Below are 6307 nucleotides of genomic sequence, written 5' to 3'. Positions count from 1 at the left end.
TATAGCTCTGTCCCCAAATACCCTTCTAATATACTATATAGCTCTGTCCTGATATACCCTTCTAATATACTATATAGCTCTGTCCCCAAATACCCTTCTAATATACTATATAGCTCTGTCCCCAAATACCCTTCTAATATACTATATAGCTCTGTCCTGATATACCCTTCTAATATACTATATAGCTCTGTCCCCAAATACCCTTCTAATATACTATATAGCTCTGTCCCCAAATACCCTTCTAATATACTATATAGCTCTGTCCTGATATACCCTTCTAATATACTATATAGCTCTGTCCACACAGAGCCTCATGTTACTAACGTGTTGAAGTCTACTCTCTACCTGTTTCTCCAGGACACCGTCCACATAGAGCCTCATGTTACTAACGTGTTGAAGTCTACCCTCTACCTGTTTCTCCAGGACACCGTCCACATAGAGCCTCATGTTACTAACGTGTTGAAGTCTACCCTCTACCTGTTTCTCCAGGACACCGTCCACATAGAGCCTCATGTTACTAACGTGTTGAAGTCTACCCTCTACCTGTTTCTCCAGGACACCGTCCACACAGAGCCTCATGTTACTAACGTGTTGAAGTCTACTCTCTACCTGTTTCTCCAGGACACCGTCCACATAGAGGCCTCATGTTACTAACGTGTTGAAGTCTACTCTCTTCCTGTTTCTCCAGGACACCGTCCACATAGAGCCTCATGTTACTAACGTGTTGAAGTCTACTCTCTACCTGTTTCTCCAGGACACCGTCCACATAGAGCCTCATGTTACTAACGTGTTGAAGTCTACTCTCTTCCTTTTTCTCCAGGACACCGTCCACATAGAGCCTCATGTTACTAACGTGTTGAAGTCTACCCTCTACCTGTTTCTCCAGGACACCGTCCACATAGAGGCCTCATGTTACTAACGTGTTGTTGAAGTCTACTTCCTACTCTCCTCTACGAAATATTTAATTGTAATCGTATGTTTGAAAACTAATTTAAAAAGCTGGGAAGTCGGATCAGGTGAAACCTGACAGGATGGGATGACGTAAGGGTTTTGGGATCGAGATCAGGCCTAGTTAATTAGTTCATTAGGATTCCCATTATCTACTCCACACGCTGTAGCTAATCTTGCTGGGGTCAAGAACCCCTGCTGGGCATCAATGACGTGAAAAGCAGGACGGGTTTCCTGTGACCTTTGTCTTTCATGCCGATGATTCTACACGTCCTGTGTCCCACAAAACAAACATACAGCAGAACCTCTTCCTGTCAGTTAAACCCCCTGAGACCAGAACCTCTTCCTGTCAGTTAAACCCCCTGAGACCAGAACCTCTTCCTGTCAGTTAAACCCCCTGAGACCAGAACCTCTTCCTGTCAGTTAAACCCCCTGAGACCAGAACCTCTTCCTGTCAGTTAAACCCCCTGAGACCAGAACCTCTTCCTGTCAGTTAAACCCCCTGAGACCAGAACCTCTTCCTGTCAGTTAAACCCCCTGAGACCAGAACCTCTTCAGGTCAGTTAAACCCCAGAACCTCTTCAGGTCAGTTAAACCCCCTGAGACCAGAACCTCTTCAGGTCAGTTAAACCCCCTGAGACCAGAACCTCTTCCTGTCAGTTAAACCCCCTGAGACCAGAACCTCTTCCTGTCAGTTAAACCCCCTGAGACCAGAACCTCTTCCTGTCAGTTAAACCCCCTGAGACCAGAACCTCTTCCTGTCAGTTAAACCCCCTGAGACCAGAACCTCTTCCTGTCAGTTAAACCCCCTGAGACCAGAACCTCTTCCTGTCAGTTAAACCCCCTGAGACCAGAACCTCTTCCTGTCAGTTAAACCCCCTGAGACCAGAACCTCTTCCTGCCAGTTAAACCCCCTGAGACCAGAACCTCTTCCTGTCAGTTAAACCCCTGAGACCAGAACCTCTTCAGGTCAGTTAAACCCCCTGAGACCAGAACCTCTTCAGGTCAGTTAAACACCCTAAGACCAGAACCTCTTCCTGTCAGTTAAACCCCCTGAGACCAGAACCTCTTCCTGTCAGTTAAACCCCCTGAGACCAGAACCTCTTCCTGTCGGTTAAACCCCCTGAGACCAGAACCTATTCAGGTCAGTTAAACCCCCTGAGACCAGAACCTCTTCATGTCAGTTAAACCCACTGAGACCAGAACCTCTTCCTGTCAGTTAAACCCCTGAGACCAGAACCTCTTCCTGTCAGTTAAACCCCCTGAGACCAGAACCTCTTCAGGTCAGTTAAACCCCCCGAGACCAGAACCTCTTCATGTCAGTTAAACCCACTGAGACCAGAACCTCTTCCTGTCAGTTAAACCCTGAGACCAGAACCTCTTCCTGTCAGTTAAACCCCCTGAGACCAGAACCTCTTCCTGTCAGTTAAACCCCCTGAGACCAGAACCTCTTCAGGTCAGTTAAACCCCTGAGACCAGAACCTCTTCAGGTCAGTTAAACCCCCTGAGACCAGAACCTCTTCAGGTCAGTTAAACCCCTGAGACCAGAACCTCTTCAGGTCAGTTAAACCCCAGAACCTCTTCATGTCAGTTAAACCCCTTGAGACCAGAACCTCTTCAGGTCAGTTAAACCCCAGAACCTCTTCAGGTCAGTTAAACCCCCTGAGACCAGAACCTCTTCCTGTCAGTTAAACCCCTTGAGACCAGAACCTCTTCAGGTCAGTTAAACCCCCTGAGACCAGAACCTCTTCCTGTCAGTTAAACCCCTGAGACCAGAACCTCTTCAGGTCAGTTAAACCCCCTGAGACCAGAACCTCTTCAGGTCAGTTAAACCCCCCTGAGACCAGAACCTCTTCAGGTCAGTTAAACCCCCTGAGACCAGAGCCTCTTCCTGTCAGTTAAACCCCCTGAGACCAGAACCTCTTCAGGTCAGTTAAACCCCAGAACTTCTTCAGGTCAGTTAAACCCCTGAGACCAGAACCTCTTCCTGTCAGTGAAACCCCCTGAGACCAGAACCTCTTCCTGTCAGTTAAACCCCCTGAGACCAGAACCTCTTCAGGTCAGTTAAACCCCCTGAGACCAGAACCTCTTCAGGTCAGTTAAACCCCCCTGAGACCAGAACCTCTTCAGGTCAGTTAAACCCCCTGAGACCAGAACCTCTTCCTGTCAGTTAAACCCCTGAGACCAGAACCTCTTCCTGTCAGTTAAACCCCTGAGACCAGAACCTCTTCAGGTCAGTTAAACCCCCTGAGACCAGAACCTCTTCAGGTCAGTTAAACCCCCTGAGACCAGAACCTCTTCAGGTCAGTTAAACCCCAGAACCTCTTCAGGTCAGTTAAACCCCTGAGACCAGAACCTCTTCCTGTCAGTTAAACCCCCTGAGGCCAGAACCTCTTCAGGTCAGTTAAACCCCAGAACCTCTTCAGGTCAGTTAAACCCCCTGAGACCAGAACCTCTTCCTGTCAGTTAAACCCCCTGAGACCAGAACCTCTTCAGGTCAGTTAAACCCCCTGAGACCAGAACCTCTTCAGGTCAGTTAAACCCCCTGAGACCAGAACCTCTTCCTGTCAGTTAAACCCCCTGAGACCAGAACCTCTTCAGGTCAGTTAAACCCCCTGAGACCAGAACCTCTTCAGGTCAGTTAAACCCCCTGAGACCAGAACCTCTTCAGGTCAGTTAAACCCCCTGAGACCAGAACCTCTTCCTGTCAGTGAAACCCCTGAGACCAGAACCTCTTCATGTCAGTTAAACCCCCTGAGACCAGAACCTCTTCAGGTCAGTTAAACCCCCTGAGACCAGAACCTCTTCCTGTCAGTTAAACACCCTGAGACCAGAACCTCTTCATGTCAGTTAAACCCCTGAGACCAGAACCTCTTCAGGTCAGTTAAACCCCCTGAGACCAGAACCTCTTCAGGTCAGTTAAACCCCCTGAGACCAGAACCTCTTCAGGTCAGTTAAACCCCCTGAGACCAGAACCTCTTCAGGTCAGTTAAACCCCCTGAGACCAGAACCTCTTCAGGTCAGTTAAACCCCCTGAGACCAGAACCTCTTCAGGTCAGTTAAACCCCCTGAGACCAGAACCTCTTCAGGTCAGTTAAACCCCCTGAGACCAGAACCTCTTCAGGTCAGTTAAACCCCCTGAGACCAGAACCTCTTCAGGTCAGTTAAACCCCCTGAGACCAGAACCTCTTCCTGTCAGTTAAACCCCCTGAGACCAGAACCTCTTCAGGTCAGTTACACCCCCTGAGACCAGAACCTCTTCATGTCAGTTAAACCCCCTGAGACCAGAACCTCTTCAGGTCAGTTAAACCCCCTGAGACCAGAACCTCTTCCTGTCAGTTAAACCCCTGAGACCAGAACCTCTTCAGGTCAGTTAAACCCCCTGAGACCAGAACCTCTTCAGGTCAGTTAAACCCCCTGAGACCAGAACCTCTTCAGGTCAGTTAAACCCCCAGAACCTCTTCAGGCCAGTTAAACCCCTTGAGACCAGAACCTCTTCAGGTCAGTTAAACCCCCTGAGACCAGAACCTCTTCCTGTCAGTTAAACCCCCTGAGACCAGAACCTCTTCAGGTCAGTTAAACCCCCTGAGACCAGAACCTCTTCCTGTCAGTTAAACCCCTGAGACCAGAACCTCTTCAGGTCAGTTAAACCCCCCTGAGACCAGAACCTCTTCCTGTCAGTTAAACCCCCTGAGACCAGAGCCTCTTCCTGTCAGTTAAACCCCTGAGACCAGAACCTCTTCAGGTCAGTTAAACCCCAGAACCTCTTCAGGTCAGTTAAACCCCCTGAGACCAGAACCTCTTCCTGTCAGTTAAACCCCCTGAGACCAGAACCTCTTCAGGTCAGTTAAACCCCAGAACCTCTTCAGGTCAGTTAAACCCCCTGAGACCAGAACCTCTTCAGGTCAGTTAAACCCCTGAGACCAGAACCTCTTCCTGTCAGTTAAACCCCTGAGACCAGAACTTCTTCAGGTCAGTTAAACCCCCTGAGACCAGAACCTCTTCCTGTCAGTGAAACCCCTGAGACCAGAACCTCTTCCTGTCAGTTAAACCCCTGAGACCAGAACCTCTTCAGGTCAGTTAAACCCCCTGAGACCAGAACCTCTTCAGGTCAGTTAAACCCCCTGAGACCAGAACCTCTTCAGGTCAGTTAAACCCCCTGAGACCAGAACCTCTTCCTGTCAGTTAAACCCCCTGAGACCAGAACCTCTTCCTGTCAGTTAAACCCCCTGAGACCAGAACCTCTTCAGGTCAGTTAAACCCCCTGAGACCAGAACCTCTTCAGGTCAGTTAAACCCCCTGAGACCAGAACCTCTTCAGGTCAGTTAAACCCCCTGAGGCCAGAACCTCTTCAGGCCAGTTAAACCCCTGAGACCAGAACCTCTACAGGTCAGTTAAACCCCTGAGACCAGAACCTCTTCATGTCAGTTAAACCCCCTGAGACCAGAACCTCTTCAGGTCAGTTAAACCCCCTGAGACCAGAACCTCTTCAGGTCAGTTATAAACCCCTGAGACCAGAACCTCTTTATGTCAGTTAAACCCCCTGAGACCAGAACCTCTTCAGGTCAGTTAAACCCCGGAGACCAGAACCTCTTCCTGTCAGTTAAACCCCCTGAGACCAGAACCTCTTCAGGTCAGTTAAACCCCCTGAGACCAGAACCTCTTCATGTCAGTTAAACCCCCTGAGACCAGAACCTCTTCCTGTCAGTTAAACCCACTGAGACCAGAACCTCTTCAGGTCAGTTAAACCCCCTGAGACCAGAACCTCTTCATGTCAGTTAAACCCACTGAGACCAGAACCTCTTCAGGTCAGTTAAACCCCCTGAGACCAGAACCTCTTCCTGTCAGTTAAACCCCCTGAGACCAGAACCTCTTCCTGTCAGTTAAACCCCCTGAGACCAGAACCTCTTCCTGTCAGTTAAACCCCCTGAGATCAGAACTTCTTCAGGTCAGTTAAACCCCCTGAGACCAGAACCTCTTCCTGTCAGTTAAACCCCTGAGACCAGAACCTCTTCAGGTCAGTTAAACCCCCTGAGACCAGAACCTCTTCAGGTCAGTTAAACCCCTGAGACCAGAACCTCTTCCTGTCAGTTAAACCCCTGAGACCAGAACCTCTTCAGGTCAGTTAAACCCCTGAGACCAGAACCTCTTCAGGTCAGTTAAACCGCCTGAGACCAGAACCTCTTCCTGTCAGTTAAACCCCCTGAGACCAGAACCTCTTCAGGTCAGTTAAACCCCCTGAGACCAGAACCTCTTCCTGTCAGTTAAACCCCACTTGAGGACCAATAGAGATCTAAAGAGGACAGCCCCCCTTGAGGACCAATAGAGATCTAAAGAGGACAGCACCCCCGAGGACCAA

The sequence above is a fragment of the Oncorhynchus keta genome, unplaced genomic scaffold (assembly GCF_023373465.1).
Source record: "Oncorhynchus keta strain PuntledgeMale-10-30-2019 unplaced genomic scaffold, Oket_V2 Un_contig_14739_pilon_pilon, whole genome shotgun sequence".
NCBI classification, from domain to species: Eukaryota; Metazoa; Chordata; class Actinopteri; order Salmoniformes; family Salmonidae; genus Oncorhynchus; species Oncorhynchus keta.
This window is presented reverse-complemented; position numbering follows the sequence as displayed.